Raw genomic sequence first — 22,290 nt, forward strand, 5'->3', positions numbered from 1 at the left:
TGTGTGTGTGTGTGTGTGTGTGTGTGTGTGTGTGTGTGTGTGTGTGTCCAGGTCCGTGGTGCTGCTCCCTGGAGCGCGGCCCAACAAACTTCCCGATCTGGGGGCCTCTGCAAGCAGCCTGACTCATCCTGCCTGGAACGATGCGGTGCGGGCTGGCTCAGTCTAGCCAGTACCTGCCCCAAGAAGGACATCGTGTGGCTAGTTCCTAACCTGAATTTAATGAAGTCCAGGGCCATAAACGTTCTGGTAATTAAATTTCAAGACTTGGGAGCTGCGTTCCTCCCTGATTTGTTTCTTCTTCGGGTGTCTGGGAACAGGGCATTTCATCTTCCTGTGCCTGTCGTTCTAAGTGTAGATTTGTGGTGGGTGAACGCGATGGTCTTGTCAGAGACAGACTTGCTCCTGTGAAGAGAAGGAAATTTGCATTGTCGGGATCCCTCTAAGTGTTCCTGCCACCCAGTCTCACTTGGTGGCTGAGTGGTTGATGGGTTTTTGTTTTTCTCATTCTAGGGTTTAGTTAAGCTGCTAAAAATCTGGGCTGTCAAGTCTGTCCTTGCTGTTCTTTTATCACCAGCGTGCCTGCCTGCCATGAAATGACAGCTGTTTAAAACCCTGTATCCACACTAAGGCTCTCAGCCTTGGGTACCGTGTGTCTGGTCAGCCTCTCCTCCTGGGCTGTATGTCCTCAGCAAGTCCCACACCACCTGAAGTAAAATTCCACCGCAGCAAGGACTTTCATCCTTTTCTAGGAGCCAGGTACCCAAAATAGGTCTGGATCAAGGATGGCGTTGTGAGGCAGGGAAGAGGACCTTGTTTTATTCAGAAGATGTGTTTCTGAAAAGTTGTGAGGCAATCACATCTCTGGAAATGGAATCATAAATTAAATGCATGGGCAAAACTAGCTTTTAAAGGTACACCATGGTGAGTCTTTTCATGAAATGAAAATGACAAACCGTAGCTTTGCGTGGAGCAGTTTATTAAGAGGGCAGATTCTTGGTGATCTCCACATGTGTTGAATTGTGTATTAATGACACCAGAATTGGTACCATTGCATTCACAGAATGGTTTATGTACCAGAAAGGCCCAGGTGATTGACCCTTTTTGGTTTTCATCTCTTCCCCCCACCCCACCCCCCACCCCCAGCAGACTGGACGGCCCAGCTGAGGTGCTGATCAGTAGGGCGAGCCCTTCAGATTAGCAGTAGAAAACTCAGAAAATAACCTTTTTTCTCTTCAGCCCTTCTGTGGGAAAAGCCCAGTTTCTCAAGAGGAGATGAGAGTGTTATAGGAATCCTGGTCCCTCCTGGGCTCTGGGATGGCAGGATGATTGAGAATATAAAACACAAGTCAGAGTTTGAGACCAGGGTTCTGGGTGCTTCACCTTCCTTAGCAGATACGTTAACCAGTCTGTTTTCTCATCTTTGAAAAGCTGGGGTTGTGCCGGGTGGCCTCTAAGCATCATCCAGTTCCAGCCTCCTGAGACGGTAAGCCAAAGGAGGCCCATAGCTATCGGATATTTATTATTTACATTCGGGTGCCATGCTGTTTGGGTGTGTGGTAGCTCCAAAGGGTTTTTCTCTTCCTGACAGAGCAGCTCATTGGATGAGACTGCATTGTTTCCATGCTATTCAGGTCAAAGAGGGAGCTGGCCTTTCTCCCTTGGAAAGAGTTGTGATACTTTTGGGTGCTTTTCTAAGACACACAGCAGGAAAGATGCCTCCTACAGCAGTTGATGAGTTTGTCCAGCAGCCATTTTTTCTGGAGCACAGAAGAGCACAGATTCACCCCCTGGCCAGGATCTAAGGGAACTGGAGAAGAGGTGGAGGGAGGTCATAAACACTTAGTTTGAATTCTATCACTGCACTTACCTGTGACCTGTGACAGTTTAGCAGGTGACTAAACTGCTCTGGGCCTCAGTTATCTCAACCTAATTGGAGACCTTGCATGGCTGGGGTCAATGGTGTGTGTAGAGTCCTAGCCCCATGTGTAGTATGTGCAGGTATTCAGGAAGTGCTTCTTGCTGTTACTTTATTAGTAGTATTCATTTGAAAGACACTTATTTCCTGTGCATGATGGAATAGCTCTCTCATCAATTGTCCCAACCTATTAACTAAAACCATTTTCATTTCTAGAAATTTCTCTGCAACTTACCTAGTCTCCAAACACAGATTCTTAGGAATGGTGATCAGATCGATTGAATTATTTAGTGATTTATTCTTGGAGCAGTGTGTGGAATGGTGTTCCATCTGGGTTCTTCGGTGACGATCCCACTACTTTCTTGTGGCATGTTAGGTAGTTGGTTTTGCCTCCAAATTTTCATGTAAGTCTCCAAATGAACTACGACTTGCTCTTTGGGGGATTTTTTCTCAGTGTTGTGGCAAGATCATGTAATGGAATTAAGTAAGCAAAAAGGGGTCTTTGAAAAGAATGGAAAAAGGAGCCTATCTCTAGATGAATGCTGTATTGAAGGTGTCCTCTCATGGAGAGTCCAGAAATATGCCCTCTCTCCTGTGATGGTACCACTTTCTACCTTTCCATAGTCTTTCTATAGTCCCACCCATAGGTAGAAGTGATGGCCATCTGAGGGGGTGAGAAAGAATGCATGGAGAGTTGGGATGAATGCAGATGTGATCATGTCTGCCCATCTAATAACCTGTATCAACTTCCTACTACCTGGAGGATAGACATTTGGCTAGCCATGGGAGGACCTCCATGATTTGCGTCACCCCCAGCCACCATAACCTTCTAATTACATTGAACTATGGGACAGTCCTCTAACTGCAGCTCTCTTCCTGTTGCCTGCCTGCCTTTCCTCCCCCTTCTCTCCTCCTCCCTGGCTGGCTCCTACCGCTCTTTCAACACTAAGTCCATGTGTCATGTGCCCCTAGTGGTTCTTAACCCTAGACGTTAGAATCAGGGGAGCTATTAAAAGTCCCGAGACCAAGTCCTAACCAATTACATCAAAATCCCTGGAGTGTGGACCAAAGCATCAGTGTTTCATCAGTGTGTACTTTAAAAATTGGATCTCAGTGATTCCAGTGTGTAGCCATGGTTGTTAGCTACCATACTAGGTTGTGGTCACCACACTTTTCTTTGCAAATCTAGCAGCGAGCCCAGTGCCTGGCGCATGTAAGTCTTCAGTAAATGCTCGTTGAATGTGTGAGTGAGGGTCACCGCTGAGATGCTTTGTCTTTTCATGGTTATATACTCCTAAAATTGGCCTCTCTGCTTGTCATAACAGTGCCTTGGGGCACTTGAATCCTTTGACCTTTGACCTATATCTCTCTCCTTTGTTCATTCCTTAGGCTTAACCAGTTTATTTTCTTTCTTAAAAACTGAAATCCTAAAACCACTTTTTAGCATAAAAGTAACACATGCTGACTTTAGAAAATTTGAACATTAGAAAGAATAGGGGAAAAGTTCACTCCCTCACCATCCAAAAGCACACGGATGTGTCCTTGTTTCCATAACTTGTCCTAATTTGCTGCCCTTATGGGAGTTGCTTGACCCTCTGGCACACCTCATTGAGCTCAGTTGATGCTCTCTTTTGCTCAGACCCTGTGAACTTTCCTGAGTTCCAAAAGGAGTGCTCATGAGAATAGCATTCTTGGGAGAGAGCAGGGCCAATGCCCCCAGGGCCAGTGTACCATGAGAAAGGGTTTTCTTGTGCTATTCTTGCCTTCCTCATTCAAGCAGGATGTAGGGGCTTTATTAGAATAAATGATAACAGTTGTGTAGCTTCTTTAAAATAATGACTTAAATGTTTGCCAGCCCACCCCCTAGCCCTCCTAAAATAGGAGATGAGATTGCATTGTTGGATAAAAGTACTTACGTCTTTCAGAGCGCAGCAGCTGGTAAGTATAAATTTAGGATAGATAGCCTAACTGCTACAACAAACAAGCCCAAATGTCAGTGGCTTAACACCATAAAGGCGGTGTTTGTTGCTTGTGTTGTAGTCTAGTGTTGAGCTGTCGAGGGCTCTGCTCCATGTGGTCATGAAGAGCCCCAGGCTCCTTCCCTGCCTTGGCTCCATCCTACCCTACAGCATCAGGTTCCTTCACTGGATCCTTTGAATCCATTTGGCAGACAAGTCAATAAGGTGAGCAAGACCAAGGTATGCTCACCGATGGTTGTCTCAGCCTGGAGGTAACACACTGACCTTCCCTCATATTCCAAAGGCGGAAGCTAGTCCCATAACCTCATCCACATGGAAGGAGGCTGGGAAACGTAGTCTAGTAATGTGCCAGGAAGAAGAGGAGTGCACTTGCATTGGTGATCACCAGCTTTCACATGCCTCTTATTGTTCTAACCACAATGACTGAGCTACATCCTGGTCTTTGTATTGTTTAGGATACTGGTTTGGCTGCTACAACCAAGGCTAAAATGACAGTGACTGAAATAAGAAACAAGTTAAATTCTCTTTCACTTGGAGCGTAAGCAATCCAGTGCTGATATGGTGGCTTCGTTGTCCTCTGATAGACTCAAATGGAGCTTCCATGCAGTGAGCTAAGGTGGCTGCTTCAGATCCCACCATCACATCCACATTCCAGTCTATAGGAAAGAGAGAAGGAAAGTGGAGGGCATAACCTAAAAGCTGCACGCATTATTTCACTTACATTCCTTTGGACTGAACTTTAGTCAGATGGCCATACCTAACTCCAAGAAGGCTGGGAAATCTGGGTGGGAGTAAGGTGGAGTCTATTACTGGAAAGATGATTGAGTAGGATACAGGGAGAAAGAGGTGCTGGTTAACGAGTAATCTTTTCAATCAGTTCTAGGAAGCATGTCTTAGTGGTTAAGTGCATGGACTCGGAATCATACTCTGTGTATGGTTTGAATTTTGTCCCACCTCTTATTCGCTCTATGACCTTGGGCAAGTTACTTCATCTGTATCTGCTTCCTAACCTGTAAAATCATGTGGTGGCTCTTTTCTGATGTTCTTCCAGACCCACTCACCATCCTTCACTACCCTGGTCTGTGCCCTGGAAAACTTACCTTTTGGAATGTAGCCTCTGGCTTCCAGTTTGGCCAGTGAGAGGTACTGGCAGCATATGGGAGGGTGGAAACCAAGAGATGTCAGGGTACTTAGTCCCTTCCTGTCAGGCTGTGGGATAATGTGGCTGGATTAGTTTAGGCCACTGCTTCCTCTCTTACAGCATCAGATCGTGCTGGGTTCTGGAACCTCCCCTTCTGACTGAGGGGTGGCTCCCACGTGGCTTGCCCCGGGCTGCTTCTCCATCCCGTTTTCCCTTAACCCGCCCATCACACTTTGACCTGCAGTCCCTTCATCAGACTCTCTTCAGTCACTTTTTTGGAGCATACCATCCATTTCCTCTTAGGACCCTAGCTGATATGATGGGGGTAATAATAGTATCAGCCTCAGACCATGGTGGTGAGGGCAAATGGGTTTTAGAAGGAACCCTTGAATGTCGTAACCATCATTAAATGTTTACTATGTTTCATGTCCCTAGCCGAATGCTCCTATCCCTTCAGGCATGGTCAAACCTTCTGAAAGGCCTGACTTTTGACGTATAAATGAAATAACATGGCCATTCATCTCCTCTTCCCCACCCCGTGTTAGGAAGATGCAGCAAGACCTAAGAGTAGTGAACAAATCTCTTCCTGCGTCCAAAGTTTTCTTCCCTCCCATCATATGGGGATGAATAAGGAGAAAGATCCTGGGCCTTTATTATTATTCACCTACTCTATGGTGGGCACTTTACAGGTGTAAACAGTCTACCCAGCTTCCCGGCTTGGGGTTTAAATCATGTCACCCACATGGATAGCCCCAAATATAATGATTTCCAAGGATTTGCCTGCCCATATTACTAACAAATCAAGTCTTTCTCTAAGGCTACCCTCTAATTTTAGGCCCAAGAATTCTCGGGGGTGCTTGTTTGCATCCACAGCTTCAGTTCTGGCTGCTCTAGCCTTTTGCCAAGGGAGCTGGAATCCAGATACACCTCACTGAGGCCAGTGGACACCTGGGTTACTGTTCCACGTGCTCTTTCTTCAGAAACCGGTGACCACATGACACAGTCATGGCTGCTGCTGCCCCTGCTTACACCAGGACCTGCAGACTTGGTGTTTGTTCGCCTGCTGGGAGCCTGACTGATTTCCCAGTGTCCTGCCCTGTGCTGGCCGCAGAGTGGGCCCAGGGCCTTCTAATCATTGCACAAGCCCAGACTCACCGAGGGTCTGGGATCAGATTGGCTACCTTCGCAGCTCTGAGCTGGTCTCTAAACGGCCAGGGCCATTCACCCCATCCCCGGATCCACCCCCAGATCTCTCCACCCTTAGAAGCCTATCTGTCCTCCTTATTCCTCCCCCCAGCTCCGAGCGTAGCTTCTGAGAGGGAGGGAGTTTTCACCCCAGTTTAACTTTTCCTAAGGATGATTGACAGTGGAAAATTCAATTCCCTTCACAGGAAACCTCACCCTACCACAGGGGTGTGGTCTGGCCTCCCCGCTCCAACAAAACAATCACAGAAAGGCTCGCCACTGTTACAGTTCCCTAACCCTGGGCACTCAAGGCTCTTCCACAATTGATCCTGTTAAGTTTATCAACTCATTTCATCCTCAGAACAACTCAGTGAAGCAGAAGGAATTATTTTCACCTCATGGAGGAGGAAACAGAGGTTCAGAGGGGTTAAATTATCTGCCCAATGTCACGCAGCTAGTTAAAGGCAAAACTTCCATTCAAAATATCATCTCTGGCTCCAGAGCCAATCTCAGTTTCTTGGAGAGGAGAATATACAAGTTGCCCTCCTCCAAGGCGGATTTGGTGGTGGGCTAAATGCTATAAATGATGTAAAAGGAACTAGCCCAGGGCCTGCCAGTACAGTATATGGCTGTTGGGTACGTTCTCTGTTGAATAAATGAATGAATAGTAGGTGCTGAAAGCCATATATATATATATATTTTTTCTTTAGACCACCAAATAATGATTAATATGCTCCAAAGGAATTTTCCATAATGGGATCTGAAGCAACAACCAGAAAAACTCTTCCTAGCTTCCTTCATTTAGTTCCTGCTGTTCCCGCTCTGTGTTACAGGGCCAAGTCCCTGGGACAGGAAACCTCTTATGGTTTCCTGATGGTACTGACGCCATTTCTAAAGGAAACTAGACCTTGGAAGCAGCATAGTTTGGGGCGGGACAGTGGCAGCCTGGAGGGGAATCTGAAAGCATAACTGAGGGCAGGTAGACTTGGGTCTGGTTGTAAAACTCATCCCGACTCCCCTAATGTTTGTGAAGTGACACTACTCATTGCCCAGGAGGTAAGATTTTATTTCAGGGTGTTCTCCTTGGGAGGGAAAATGGAGTAGGAAGGGGAAAATGACAATCAGTTCTGGGAGATAAATGGTTATCTACCTTGGCTAAAAGAGCAAGGAAGGTGGTATGGAATAGTGGGATAAAATACACACACACACACACACACACACACACACACACACACACACACACACAGGAAAATGGAAAGGGCATTTTCCTTGCCAAAGAGATGTTTTACTAGAAAAATATAGGACTGTGTCCAGTCATTCCTGAATGTTAAACACAAACCACCTAGAAACCATGATATTTCATCAATTGTTAAGGACTTCCTGAGTCTAAAGAGTGTAAAATAACCAGCTTGATCTGTTCAAGAATGCTGATTATGGTTTCTGGGTCACATTCTTACTGAATGATCTTTCTGGAATATGTCCTGTTGGTTTTGGTTTCTCTCAAGTCAGTTGTGCCCATGGTGGTTGCATTAAGATGGCTTGCTGGGACTTGTCAGCTCTCACTGTCTCTCCTGGGTTACCCCTTCCCCTTTTCTCCTTTCTCCCCGCTTCTGGCTCCCTGCCTCCCCCGCCCCCACCTCCGCCTCAGTTCCCCTCAGTCTGTCCCCTCCCCCTTTCCCCTCTTGCTGCCTCCTTCCTGTTCCCATGTTAAGTTGGAATACAGACAGAAAAGGCAGTGCTTGCCTTGCTAGGGCCCTCTGCCAGAAAAATGGAACAGGTCAAATTATAAAAAAGGATTAAAAAAGAATGCTCTTTGGCAAAATGGGGGAAACAGATGTTCAGGGGTGGTTTTGCTGTCTCGGGCTGTCTGCCGCCTGCTGAAACACACTCCTTATAGGATAGCTAGATACAGAAATTCATCATCATGGCACACATGTGGTTGTTTTAATGTCAAATCTGTATCTATATATTTGTCTCTGCTTAATTCTCCTCTCTCCGTGACCTTTGTAGCCCCAAATCCAGAGTTGGCAAGATTACTGACCACCTGATAGAAAGATTTATTTTCAGCCTCTTCTCAGAGGGATTTTTTTTTTTTTTCCTGGCTAGGAAATTTTTATTTATTTAAAAAAATTATTGAAATATAAATTTTTGTACAGCAAAGTGATTCAGTTATACTTATATATATATATATATATATATATATATAATTTTTCAGATTCTTTTCCTTTATAGGTTATTACAAGATATTGAGTTCCCTGTGCTGTACAGTAGGTCCTTGTTGATTACCTATTTTATATATAGTAGTGTGTATATGTTAATCCCAGACTCCTAATTTATCCCTCCCCTCCTTTCCCCTTTGGTAACCACAAGTTTGTTTTACAAGTCTGTGAGTCTATTTCTGTTTTCTAAATAAGTTCATTCGTATCATTTTTCTTTTTAGATTCCACATGTGAATGACATCATATGATATTTGTCTTTCTCTGTCTGACTTACTTAGTATGATAAGCTCTAGATCCATCCATGTGGTTACAAATGGCATTATTTCATTCTTTTTTTTAATGAGTAATATTCCATTGTATATATATATATACCACATCTTTATCCATTGATCAGTTGATAGACACTTGTGTTGCTTCCATGTCCGGGCTATTGTAAACAGTGCTGCAATAAACATTGGGGTGCGTGTATTTTTTCTAATTATAGTTTTCTCTGGATATATGCCCAGGTGTGGGATTGCTGGATCATATGGTAACATTATTTTTGTTTTTTTAAGGAACCTCCATACTGTTTGCACCAATTTACATTCCTACCAACAGTGTAGGAGGGTTGCCTTTTCTCCACACCCTCAAGGGGCTTTTTTTAAAGACTACCAGGAAGAGTGGACACTGGGGCTGCTTTCAGGTCACTGTAAATATTTTATGGAAACTTCAGGTTCTTAAGAAAATAGAGAAGGAACTTGTGGCTGCAGAACCTGGTCTGAAATGAGCCCTACGGAAAGTTCATGGTTGAAGGTCTCCTGCTGGGACTTGTAACCTGCCAGAGGTCCTTTGCTTCTGTCTCCCAAAAGGCTTGCCATTTACTGGCTGTTGACCAGAAATAAAAGTCCGTTACGTAGCCCCGTGGTTGGCCAGCCAGAGAATTCAGACTATCTCCTTTAGAAAAATATTTCCCTTTTGGCTCTAAAAGCCATTTCCACCACAGACTCAAAAGAGGGATTCCAGATTCTGAACATTTGCTGTAGACTGAGGAGTGTGGCAGGCTGTTTCCGTGCCTGTCGGACCCTTGTGTGGGTTGACCTCACATGCCCACCTGGTGCCTCCCCCTCTAGTGGTTCCCCCTTGCCGTGTAGGAGTGTAACGAGCATCCAGTGAGTTAGCACATCTAAAGTGCCTAGAACAGTGCCTGACAGATGACCAGTGTTTAGTAAATGTTACCCTGATTTTACTGCTTTCCTTTTTTCCCCGCCTTCCTTCATATCCCTCATCACTTTCAAGTATGTCTTCCTTCCCTGAGCTCCATTGTTTCTTCTCCCCTATTCTGTTCATCTAGTGACACTGAAAGAAAAGGGGAAAGAGAATCAATTACGAAAGTATAAAGCTAGAGCTGCCACCAGCCCAAACAGTGCCTCTGAGCAAATTAGAAAAAAGCATCCCCTCCAAGTGGATAAAGAGCAGAGTCCATGTTCCCAGTTTAGCGAGTAGAGGGCAAGCTGGATTTTAGCCCCACACCTCTGCTTCGTTCAATCTGTCAGCCCGGCACTCTTGTGCAGTGAACGACTTATACAACTGGACATGGTAGCCTGGATTCCCCACTCCCAGCCTTCTCTTGGATATTTTTTCCCTTTTCTGGGAACTCTTTCAGTGTTGTGTAACTACTAGAAAGCCTAAATTCTTCCTTGAATAGTCCTTTTCTAACAAAATAACAACAAAATATTTTTATTAGGTGTTAATTGGATACTTCAGATATGATACGAAGTTGGGATATTAGTTGAATAGAATGCAAACAAGTAGACATATTTTTTTTCTAGATAACAAAGTCTCTGCTCAGTTATCTGACTGACATAGCATTAGGGATATAGACGTAAGCAAGGCAGTCACAGGCCTTGCTCTCTGGAGAGAGGGCAGTCATTAAAATATAATTACACAAATTATTATTTAATTGCCCTTGTAACAAGTTCTTTTTTTTAATTTTATTTTTTTATACGGCAGGTTCTTATTAGTTATCTATTTTATACATATTAGTGTATACATGTCAATTCCAATCTCCCAATTCATCTCACCACCACCACCACCGCCCCCGCCACTTTCCCCCCTTGGTGTCCATACGTTTGTTCTCTACATCTTTGTCTCTGTTTCTGCCTTGCAAACTGGTTCATCTGTACCATTTTTCTAGATTCCACATATATGCGTTAATATACAATATTTGTTTTTCTCTTTCTGACTTAATTCACTCTGTATGACAGTCTCTAGGTCCATCCACGTCTCTACAAATGACCCAATTTCGTTGCTTTTTATGGCTAATATTCCATTGTATATATGTACCACATCTTCTTTATCCGTTCGTGTGTCGATGGGCGTTTAGGTTGCTTCCATGATCTGGCTATATTAAATAGTGCTGCAATGAACACTGGGGTGCATGTGTCTTTTTGAAATATGGTTTTCTCTGGGTATATGCCCAGTAGTGGGATTGCTGGGTCATATGGTAGTTCTAATTTTAGTTTTTTAAGGAACCTCCATACTGTTCTCCATAGTGGCTCTATCAACTTACATTCCCACCAACAGTGCAAGAGGGTTCCCTTTTCTCCACACCCTCTCCAGCATTTGTTGTTTGTAGATTTTCTGATGATGCTCATTCTAACTGGTGTGAGGTGATACTCACTGTAGTTTTGATTTTCATTTCTCTAATACTTAGTGATGTTGAGCAGCTTTTCATGTGCTTCTTAGCCATCTGTATGTCTTCTTTGGAGAGATGTCTGTTTAGGTCTTCTGCCCATTTTTGGATTGGGTTGTTTTTTTTTTTTAATATTGAGCTGCGTTGAATAGTTCTTTTAAATAGATTCCCCCAAATTATTTACACTATTTTCCCCAAGTTCTGATTTCCTGAATAAAAACCGTGTCTGAAACTTGCACTACTTATGCCAATAGTTAACCCAAAATTACTTACTCCAGTTCAAGTGGCATTTTAGAATGTATTAAAATAAAAAGAGCTCATATTTGTGGAGGGCTTTTCATGTATAGGTGTCTTGCTAAGAACTTTATGTCAGGAATGTCAAAGCAATGCTGCGAAGCAGGTACTATTGTTTCCCTCATTTGACGGTTGGAGAGTTGGAGCTTAGACAAGTTCAATATCTTGCCAAGTCACACCTGGGAAGTGGTAGAGCTGGGGCTTGAGCCTAGCTTTGTTCTCTCTTGCTGGGATTCCTAACCTCTGTCCTCAATTCCAGAGCAAGTTACTAGAACCCAAACTCCTGATTCTCAGTGGCTGATTCCTGGCAGAACCATGATTTGCATCCAGGCCTATTTGACTGTAAAATAATGGGCTGACCCATTTACAATGCTGCCTACCACTTGCCACACACTGTAGGCTGGGCTTGGGGACACGAGGGTGAATGAGAAATAATCCTTCCCTGGGAGAGAAAGACCAATTAATAGAAAAGTTTACAGTGTGGTACTCTGGCTCCTCCAGACCAGTGGGCCCTTATTGACTGTGTGACCTTGTGTAGGTTATCTAAGCTTTCTAGGCTTTACCCATCTGTGATATGGGAATGCACATACCTACTTCATAGGGTAGTTGGGAGGGATTAAATGAGATGATACGTACATATATATATATATATATATATATACACACACACACACACACACACACACACATACACACACACACACACACACAAAGTGATTAGCACGTAGTTGGCACTCCATGAGTGGTTACAGTTATTTTTTATTGTGGTGAGTGCTATATAGGAAGTATTTAAGGGACCGTGGGACCCCTGAGAAGAGGAACCTGACTCAGTCATGGAGGTCAAGGGGAAGCCAGGCAGGCTTACTGGAGGTCATCCACCTTTCACAGCATGTGCTACAAGAGGAAGGGTACAGGGCATGAACAGGTTATGTCTGTGTTAGGACAGCTGGTGGCTGCCAAAGTCAGCTCCTCCTCTGGGGTCCCCGAAACTGAGTTCTGAATACTGGAGTGAAGGTGAATGAAGCGGAATCTTCTCCCTTGAACATGCCCAGGTTGAGCATGGAAACTCTGCAAAGTGGGACTGTAACCTCATTAACTCTTTTTTTTTTTTTGTGGTACGTGCGCCTCTCACGGCTGTGGCCTCTCCCGTTGCGGAGCACAGGCTCCGGACGCGCAGGCTCAGCGGCCATGGCTCACGGGACCAGCCGCTCCCCGGCATGTGGGATCTTCCCGGACCGGGGCACGAACCCTGCATCGGCAGGTGTCCCCTGCATCGGCAGGTGGACTCTCAACCACTGCGCCACCAGGGAAGCTCCCCTCATGAACTCTTTCCTCAAAATGCCGTGCACATCCTGATGACTTACAGGGTCTGTTTGTCCCACTCTTAAAAGGCCTTTAAATTTGGCATGGTAGGGTTCAGTGGGACAAAGCTGTTACACTGCGTCCATTTGAATTTCACTCCTTTTTCCATTATTATCATCATTATTGCTTTCTACTACTGTCAGCTTGACATTGCACACTGTTTGCCAAATGAGAGACTGAGGAATCCTCTAAAGCAAGTATAGCGATATCACTCACGTAGGCAGGTAATTATCAGAATTCGCAAAATCTAAACTGGGTATCCAAAAATAGAGGATACCCAGTTAAATTTCAGATAAACAGCAAATGAGTTTTTTAGTAGTATATATATGTCCCTTGCAATATTTGGGACATAATATACTAAAACCTTTTGTTGCTTATCTGATATTCACATCCAGCTGGTGGTGTCTGGCAGCTCTGGGTGTGGGAGCAGCCTCTGGGGGTGCTCTGCTTTTCATGTCAGATTTTAGCTTGCTCTGTTAGAAGGTGTGGTAAAACATGGCTCAGGTCCTGTCACTGGGTATTTAGTCCCCACTGGACTCTACTTAGGTGATTACATTATTGAGAACTGATGGCTGACGGGTACGCTATTTTATCAATTAGAAAATGGTTGTTGGAAATTAGCCCTTCCTACAGCAGAAATCCTGAACAGCTTCAGGGATTCGATGCATGCTCATTTTGCATAATATATAAACACGGGAGCATTTGCCTGCTCCTGGATGGGCTCCATGACTTATGGAGTCTGGATACTGAGGTTTTGGTTTTCTCCATTCTCTCTTGTAACAGAAGCTCAGGTCTGATCTACTCGTTTAGAGCATCTTCGTGTCCTCATTGGAGGGAACACCCAGTGCCCTCTTTCCTTAATGCATGGTTCCTCAGCGTGGGCTAGACCATCACCATAGGGGGTGATGTATATATGGGGGAGGGGGTCCTGCCTCATGAGAAAACCTAGTTTATTGTTATGCAGTGATCATTATTAGAACACTTTCTTTGAGGGAGCTGAAACCTGATTTCCTGTTTCTTGCACCCAGTTGTCCATGTTTTACCTTCTAGAGCTTTCAAACATTTTTTTTTTTCACTGTGACCCTACATAAAGATACACTTTATAGACTCATACAAATTTGAATATAAGTATAACTAAAACAGAAGTTTCATGGAATAGCAATTACTCCTTATTAGACTGGCTGCATCTGATATTTTCCACCTTGTTCTATTTTATTTACTTAAAATGCTGATTAACCTGTTCAGTTGATTTCCACTAATAGGTTGCCTACTACCATTTGAAAAACAATGCTCTAGAGTGTTTATAGTAAACACAGAGTCAGTCTGTACCTCTTTTCTTTCCGTAAGCTGTCAAAATATTTTAAGATGGCTATCAAATTGTATCTTAATCTTTTCTCCCTACTAGGTCTCTTGTTTTATTATTATTTTTTAATTGAAGTATAGTTGATTTACAATATTGTGTTAGTTTCAGGTGTAGAGCAAAGTGATTCAGTTATACATATATGTGTATATATTCTTTTTTCTCTTCTTTGCCATTATAGTTTATTACAAGATATTGAATATAGTTCCCTGTGCTATTCAGTAAATCCTGTTGTTTATCTATTTTATACGTAGTAGTGTGCACCTGTTAATCCCATACTCCCACTTTATCCCTCCCCCTTGCCCCTTTGGTAACCATAAGTTTATTTTCTATGTCTGTGAGTCTATTTCTGTTTTGTAAATAAGTTCATGTGTACTATTTTTTTAGATTCCACATATAAGTGATATCATATAATATTTGTCTGACTTACTTCACTTAGTATGATAATCTCTAGGTCCATCCATGTTGCTGCAAATGGCATTATTTCATTCTTTTTTATGGCTGACTAGCATTCCACTGTATATATATATATACCACATCTTCTTTATCCATTTATCTGTCGATGGGCACTTAGGTTGCTTCCATGTCTTGGCTATTGTAAACAGTACTGGTATGAACATTGAGTTGCATGTATCTTTTCAAATTAGAGCTTTCGTCTTTTCTGGGTATATGCCCAGGAGTGGGATTGCCAGATCATATGGTAACTCTATTTTTAGTTTTTTAAGAAACGTCCATACTGTTTTCCACAGTGGCTGTAGGTCTCTTTTTTCATATGCTCTGGTTTCTCCATCGATTCCCATGCTGCTCAACCTCTGCTGAGTGCTTTCGAAGAGGAAAGTTTCGTTTCAACCTGGCACCGAGAACTGAGCCTGACCTCACATATAACTTGACCAATATTGACCATAGTGGGATCATCAGATCCCTTGACCTCAACCCCCCACCCAAGTTAATATCATTCCATTACTCAATACCCATCGGGTGTAGTTATTTAATTATTTTAAATTCACCTAAAATACCTAAGCTAGCCCATTTTTTCCTGTTTTGTTTGTAAGGATCTCTTGAGATATTTTTCCTAGCTAGGGTGTGGGAGGGGCTCAGATCAAGATGCCTACCGTTCATATTTCCTGGATCTACCAATTGAATATTCCCAAACTCGAGAAACGTCAACGGAAGAAGCTGTGTGTCTAGGACCGTCTAGCACAGCAATAATCAAAGCTTCTCTAAAATGGCCATATTTTGAAAGAAAATGGATAACAGGTTAGTAATCGTAGCTGATAATTATGGAGTGTGCTGCATGTTAAGAGCTGAGAGCTTTACCTGCAAGTGACTCATGAATTTCTCACAACCCTTTGAGGCAAATACTGTTGTAACCACTACTTCTCAAAAGAAGAAAAACTGAGCTTTAGTCAAGTCATATAACTAATAAATGACAGAAGGGAAGTTGAGCCCAGGCCTGTCTCACTCCTCAGCTTGTGTTTTAGAATACTTAACTGCCCCCCACAGACTGAAAACCACCCCTGGTGGTTTTGAAAGAGATGATGTATGTAACACGCTTAGGGCAGTGCGTTTGTGGAGGCTTAGTAGAGTTTATTCCCTTCCCTAAAGAAAGGGAAGAACTTGGTAACAAGTTCAGGTCCCTAGCAGCCCCCAGGAGTCTGTGAAAAGTGTCTGCACCCATCGCTGGCTGCACAGGGTCGGCCTCAGAGCGCTCTGCAGCGGGGCAGTGGGTCTGGAGCCTGGGGAGCATCTCTCCCGTCCAGGGGAGCCTGGAGAGGGAGCTGTGTGTATGCAAGGCAATGTAGTGTAGCGTCAAGATCAAGAACTCTGCCTTGAAGAACAGGTTTGAATCCTGGCCCTGTCACTTTTGAGCCATGTGATCTCGGGAGATTCCTATAACCTGGGGCCCAGCCTCTTTTCCTCATGCGTAACACAAGGATAATGAAGCCTACCATGCACTGTGTTATGTAGCGATGAAATGAGGTAACATATGAAATCACCTGGTACAGAGGAGACACACTATTCCATACTTGCTCACTCGAGACAGAAAACTGGGTTTTGATCATTCTGCTACAATGCTTCTTGCTTGTTCCCTCATTTAGGTTGGGATTCTGAGTGCACAGAAATGTAGGTCCCCAAATATCCTAAACCAGGGGTTCTCCAAGTGTGGTCCGTGGACCAGCAGCATCAGCATCATCTGGGAACTTGTTAGATTAAAAGTGCGATTCTGGGGCCCCACCCTGAGCTGCTGAATCAGAAACTCAAGGGTGGGACCCAGCAGTCTGTTGTAGCAAGCTCTTCTGGTGACTTTGATGCAGCTCACGTTTAAGAACCACTGCCTTACTGGCACTGAGCATCCTAGGTCTTCCCCTGTTTTCAACAAGACTCAGATGGGGTTTCCCTGGGGCGCAGTGGTTGAGAGTCCGCCTGCCGATGCAGGGGACACGGGTTCGTGCCCCGGTCCGGGAAGATCCTATATGCCGCGGAGCGGCTGGGCCCGTGAGCCATGGCTGTTGAGCCTGTGCGTCTGGAACCTGTGCTCCACAACGGGAGAGGCCACAACAGTGAGAGGCCCACATACCGAAAAAAAAAAAAAAAAACTCAGATGAAGGCTGTAGAGAGATTGCATCTTTCACGTGGTGACCAATGTGGAGTTCACTTTCAGGTTGTTTCCATTTAATCCTTTTATTATTCTTCATCCCAAATTGGTCATTTTCTGACGTTCCTTTTCTCTCTTCCACTTAATTTGAAACTCATATTGTTTGACACTCATAAGGTATTACATCCTAAAGGATGACTGGAAAGGGACCATTCCCAGATGCTGGATAAAAGAGGCTTGTAACATTCCTAAGGAACTCATCCCGGGATGCTCCAGACTGGATCCATGCAGGCCCTCCTCCCTATGCCTCCTTTAAGCTCCTTCCTGCTTCAAGATCTCCGCACAGGCTGTTTGCTCCGCCGGATGGCTCTTGCCCCTGTTCTTCGTCTCCTTGGAGAAGCCTTCCCTTTCCACTCCCCCTAAGTAGCCACCCTCTCCCTCGTGAGTCTTTGTTATTGCACCCTGTTCCTTTTCTTCATCGCACATAGACCAGTTTGAAATGATAGGTTTATTTATACACATTTTAATAAGCAGAGCCCATAGCAGAGTATTTGCACACCTAGTGGAGGGTGTGGCTTATTCTATGTAGTTGATATTTTTTTAATGAATGAATGAACCACTGCAGCTTTCACATGGCTCTGCCTTCTTTCAAACTCTGTTGTGCTTTCAGTTAATCCTTTCAGTTAGTCCTTCTGTTTAGGACTTTATTTTTTCTAGTTATTTCTAATTATTCCCCTCCCGACCTTGGACTTTTCTGAAGACTCTGTTCTGCTTAGCATGATACTGGCTCTGTTGCTGACACACAATAAATAATTCCTGATTTCTGGGTGGATCACCTACCATGTAAGATGTGAATTTTAACTCTTACCCTACCCTCCACCCCACTCTGAGATTATGCTGTAAAACAAATTTTTCTCCTGAATTGAACCATCCAGAGTGGCCGGAGCCCTTGGGAATGGTGAGAGCTTCCCCACTTCTCTGTCTTTGGCATTTAAAGTATAAGATGTGCTGGAAGGATGCTGGTCTTTAGTGCATATTCTAGAAAGAGAAGAGCTAGAACTGCTGTGTAGACTATGGAGGGGCCATTCTTCTCACTGTTCTTTCTAGCTATGAACAGAGAGGACATGTTTTCAGAATAAAACACACCTGCATCCTTTTCAGAAAGGCGACTACAAGCGATCTTAATTAAGTCTGAACATTCTGATCAAAGTTATCTCCAGTTATTGTGACAGTCCTTGTTTTTGATAGCGATTGTATGTCGCTGTTGTTTTAGAAACTCAGTATGATTCCAGTTTTTAGAAAAAAAAAAAAACACCACATATCTGTACCATCATTGGAAACAGAATAAAACCTAATTGGTTTTTTGTTCATGAAGAGAGAAATAGGAAGGAATTGCCATAGTGTGATATTTACTGTAGACCGAACAAAACTGAGGCCGCCTCCTATTAGTACGCGACTGGATTCACCCAACAGCTCAATGGAATGATCAGTATGGTTAGAAGCTTGGGAGCCTGTAAACTGGGCACCATTAACTACTCATCTAATTCAGTGGTTCTCAACCGGTGGGCGGGGGGGAGTTTTGCCCATAGGAGACATTTGGCAATATTTGGAGACATTATTAGTTGGCACAACTTGGAGTGGGAGGCAGGGTGGTTGCCACTGGCATCGAGTGGGTAGAGGCCAGGGATACCACTAAACATCCAACAATGTAGAGGGCAGTCCTTTCCACAAAGAAATCTCAGCACCAAATGGCAAGAGTGCCAAAGCTGAGAAACCCTGAAATAACCAATTAGCCAAAAAGTACGAGCTTTCAGTATTCCCGAGGTTTCTGTAGTTAAGAGTAGCAAATAACAGAATGATCATCATTTATTAAATACCTGTGACATGCCAGGTGCTTTATATTCATAGCTACTGAGTGTCTCAGTCAGGATCTGACCCCAGGTTTATTTGGGGACAATGTCTCTACTCTTCCTTTTTAGCTTTTTGGTGTAGGTGCATTTTGCCTGGACATGATGGTATCCACCTTCTGCTTCTTGTGTTTTATATAGATCAGATTATGCGTTTAATGCATATTATGTAATACGCTCAGAGGAGAAAGCTATGAGGCAAGAAGAGGCCAGTGTGTCACCGTGGGTGTGAAGCTGAAAACATCCAGACAAACAGGCCTCAGATCGTAACTCACTAAATGAGCCAAACGCCTGTGGAGGATGGTAGCACGGAGCCTGGCCCTTAGTAGGTACTTAATACATATTTATTGGGCAATTTTTTCATAATCAACAGAGTCCTGGGGTAAGCCTCAAATGGAGCAGGGTTTTCAAATGACCCATTTTGTTATATGACATTTAACTCCTCCTGGGAGCAGTCTACCCATCTCTAAGGCACCCGGTATTTCCGGAACTGCAGAGCGGTCTCACCTGTGCGTCTTCCACTTGCCTTGCACGTCTTCCTCTTTGTTTTTCACTGTCCATTCTCAGTCAGTCTGGCCTGGAAAAGGCTCACCCCTGACCCCACCTTCCTCACAGCAGTGCTCTCCTGGCATCCTCTGCTTCGGGCACTTCCAGGACCCCCTGCGTTTTGCTCCTGTTAGCAGTTTACAAGATGGGGGCAGGGCATATGTCAGATCTCCAGAGGAGGAGCTTATTTGAGAACGGGATTTTATATTTGGAAATAAGCGGGGAAAAAAACTACAACTATTGTCTTTGTAAAACAGAGAACTGAAAGAAAAGCTTGGAAGAAATCCTCTTACCCGGCAATAATATAGATTTAGCAAACCTGGGGTTGGTGTGACCGTTTTATGTTTTGGAAAAGAAGAAGTTCAAAGAAAAAGTGTTGAGAAGCACAGCAATGTGCCCTCTCCGTTCCCCTGCCTTTGCTAGTAAGGATGTCCTTCCCTCAGCACTTGGATTTCTTGGAACCTGCCCTTTTCCCTCCCTGTACAAAGCCAGTCACTCCTGAATGCTCCCACAATGCTTTGCTTTTAACGTTCTAATATGTCACCCATTGTCCTTTACCTTTATCATATTAAGCTCGGATACAGTAAATGCTGCTGAAAGAGAAATGGAAGAGCACCTTGACCCCAGTGAACCAGTGGGAGGCCTTAGTCCTTGACCCTCAAATTTTGGTGTGGGGCTTCCCTGGTGGCGCAGTGGTTGAGAGTCCGCCTGCTGATGCAGGGGACACGGGTTCGTGTCCCGGTCCGGGAAGATCCCACATGCCGCGGAGCGGCTGGGCCCGTGAGCCATGGCCGTTGAGCCTGCGCGTCCGGAGCCTGTGATCCGCAACGGGAGAGGCCACAGCAGTGAGAGGCCCGCGTACCGCAAAAAAAAAAAAAAAAAAAAAAAAAAAATTTTGGTGGGCTTGGCATTGCTTACAGTGGATTCTATGACGACTCCATCCTTAGAGACCCTGAATCTCTAGAATTTGGAGGTGAGACATCAGGAATTTAAAATTTTACATGTTTTGGCTTATAAATCACACTTTGGGAAGCACTACAGAACTTGGGTTTCGATGTTCTAGAAACAAAACAAGCGTTTGATTAAGGCAGCCTGGCTGCATTGAGCCATTGGTTTGTTCGTGCAACAGGTGTTCATTGAGAACCACTAATTGTAGTGTGACCTGTCCTAGGTGATGCCGGGCAGTAGCTGTCCCTTTTGTGGACATGCCTGTCCACTCCTTTTTTGCCATTTGCTGTTTCCCTCCTGGCAAGCTCAGGCCCATTCTTAGGGCCCATCCTAGTCCAAGTAGCAGATGATAAAGACTTTTAAGGCTGTGTTTGGTGGGTGCAGAGAAGAAGAGTGTGTGGGGGGGAGAGGGTTCCCATTGTAATAGAGAAGTAAATGCCTTGGTATTTCAAATCACTGGAGAAGGGAGGGGTTTCTTTTACTGAATTCCTATTATGTGCCCAGCACTTGACATATATTTTCTAATCCTCACTATAAGCCAATGAGCTCAATGTAATGATTCCCATTTTACAGAGGAGGTAGCTGAAGCTTACGTTTTGTTACTCTCCATAGCTAGAAATAGGTGGACCCGGACTAGAGCTCAGGACTTAACTCTAAGACCATGCTCATCCTTCTCTTCCTGGAGTCCTCTGTTCCCTCACTATTCTTCCAGCCTCTGTGCTTGTCTGGAACATCCCAGTACCTGCCCTGTCTGGACTTAAAGACTGTTCCCTGAGGTGTCCAAAATTGCTCTGTCACCTTCTTAACTGTCCTAGGGGTGAGTAAAAGACAACTTGGGTCGCTTTATAGAAAGGATGCTGACCTGTAGAGTGAGTACGTAGGTCCAAAATCACGGATGCTGACTGATTCACTCCCTTACTGCGAGTAAAGCTGCATTCAGTTTTTAGTGTAAACATATCTTGTTTCTTTTTGGCCCCAGCCTTAGTCAGAATCTGCAGCCAAATATACTATAAAATGTTACCGATGGCCTCTTGCTGGTGAAATCTGAAGTCTTTTTCTCAGCCCTCAGTTCCTGAACACGCGTCAGATATATTTGATGTAGAAGATTATTCATTTTCTGCATTTGATATAGTGATTATTAATGGTTGAGGAAATTAAGGTGAGCGGAGGGGGAAAACTGGCCTAGTAAACTATCACTCGGCATCACTTTGAAAAGTCTAGGCTGGGTCCACCCGATTGAATCAGCAGATTCTTGAGCCCACAAGCTGTGCCTGTCACTTCCTCAGAAGTCTAGGAGTCTGTGGCATTTGATAGGGGGACCATCTTCTTAAAGCTTCCTCTAGCTTCCATGCCTGGAAACCTTCCTAGCTCTTCTACTTCCCCAGCGTCTGCCTCTTCTGCCTCCTCCTTTCCTGAATTTTCTGTCGTGGGCATTCTCCAAGTAAACTGATCTTCAAAGCTGCATCTCTGTTTTTCTCTGCATTTCTGTCCTTGACTTCTCACCCAGGCTCTTGTCCCTTTTTTCTCTTGCCCAGAGGGCAGGAAGCCTGTCAACATGTCTCTCAAACCAGTTCCCCCTCTCAACTCTGCTTCTTCCATCATTGGTTCATCCGTTGGACCAACTGGTTTATAAATGTTCCAAGAATGATCCACTCTTCCTATGACCCAGGCACAAAATCTGGGTTAACTTGATTACTTTGTTCTTTCTCCCAGGATAGCTGTCTAGTCAACGAAAAGAGTAAAATCTTGCTTCAGAGATTTTGTGTCTTCCCTGTATTGGGCATCCTCAAAGATTTGCTATCTACATGGTATCTCTTTCTTCCTTTCTGTCTCCCAACCTCAGTTGTCATTGCTTCCTGTAGCTATTTCCCAGATGGGCTCCCTATGTCCAGGGCTAATGGAGGGTTACTTGAAATAATAGCAAATGTGCTGAGCACTTATATGCATCGTGCTAAGTATTTTATATTCGTTGCTTTATTCAGTCCGTACAACCACCCTGTGAGGGTTGGTGCAATTTCCCTCATCTTGCAAATGAAGAAACTGAGGTTTAGAGAAGGTAGATGACTTGCCTAAGTGCCCACAGGTAGAGTGGTTGAGCTGACTCAACCACTCATTTCTGTTTTGTTCCAGCGGATGCTTGTAACTGTTAAATTCTGCTGCCTCTCAG

At 44.2% G+C, this 22,290-nt stretch overlaps 1 protein-coding gene across 7 annotated transcripts in view; it reads left to right on the forward strand.

Moving 5' to 3' along the window:
• The window catches only part of AMOTL1 (angiomotin like 1), a 176,249-nt gene that overhangs the window by 43,390 nt on the left and 110,569 nt on the right, over positions 1–22,290 (forward strand). The gene's annotated exons all lie outside the window — the stretch shown is intronic.

The sequence above is a fragment of the Aethalodelphis obliquidens genome, unplaced genomic scaffold (assembly GCF_003676395.1).
Source record: "Aethalodelphis obliquidens isolate GAN/ISIS:26980383/991018 unplaced genomic scaffold, ASM367639v1 scaffold60, whole genome shotgun sequence".
Lineage (NCBI taxonomy): Eukaryota > Metazoa > Chordata > Mammalia > Artiodactyla > Delphinidae > Aethalodelphis > Aethalodelphis obliquidens.